Source organism: Cebus imitator, unplaced genomic scaffold, assembly GCF_001604975.1.
Source record: "Cebus imitator isolate Cc_AM_T3 unplaced genomic scaffold, Cebus_imitator-1.0 Scaffold319, whole genome shotgun sequence".
In the NCBI taxonomy this organism is placed as follows: Eukaryota; Metazoa; Chordata; class Mammalia; order Primates; family Cebidae; genus Cebus; species Cebus imitator.
In genome coordinates, this window is record NW_016107634.1 from 1,891,683 (window position 1) to 1,892,512 (window position 830).

Genomic DNA, 830 nt, shown 5'->3' on the forward strand with positions numbered 1-830 from the left:
TTGTTGCTTTATTTTCCTTTCTTTCTGATAGTATTTGGATTAATTTTATATCATAAGAGTTTATTTAATCTTCATTTCTAGGTTATTATTCATGCCTCTTTAAAAATTTAATTTTTACCCTAAGGTTTACAATATGCATCTTTAATTTATTAAAATATATCTTTGAATATTATGATTTTGCATGTAGCATAAGAATCTTACAGATTACTTTGAAGTTTATACATGTGATGACTGGGTTTTTTAACTCATGTGTGAGATGTGCCTTTCTTAAATCCTATGATGACATTAGCACATTACCCATTTGATGTGAAAAAAATTAAAGAGAAAAGAAAAAAAAGAAAAAAACCAGATTTTTACAAATCACAGTAGATTTCTCTCTCCTATTTGTTGTGCTATTTTTGTCATCTATGCTATTTTTTTCATAGTTATAAACATAAAATACATTTAAGTTACATATTTACATGTTAGTCAGTGAAATATCTTCCATACGCCAGGCATGGAGGCTCACACCTGCAATGCCAGCACTTTGGGGGACCAAGGTGGTAGGCTCATTTGATCCCAGGAGTTCAAGACCAGCTTGGACAACAAAGCAAGATCCTGTCTCTACAAAATATATAAAATGTATTATTAATTAGGTATCGTGGTGTATTCCTATAGATTCAGCTACTTGGGAGGCAGAAAGATTGCTTGAGACTGGGAGTTCAAGGCTGCAGTGAGCTATGATTGTGCCACTGCACTTCAGCCTGGGCACCAAAGTGAGACACTGTCTCTAAAAACAATTTGTTTTACATATATATATATATATATATTCTATGTATATATATATATAT

At 31.4% G+C, this 830-nt stretch overlaps 1 non-coding gene across 1 annotated transcript; it reads left to right on the top strand.

Moving 5' to 3' along the window:
• Window positions 1-203: 203 nt before the first annotated feature.
• Window positions 204-307, top strand: LOC119467700. Its single transcript, XR_005196293.1, has one exon. It is a non-coding gene; the product is annotated as a small nucleolar RNA U13 (small nucleolar RNA).
• The last annotated feature ends 523 nt before the right edge of the window (window positions 308-830 follow it).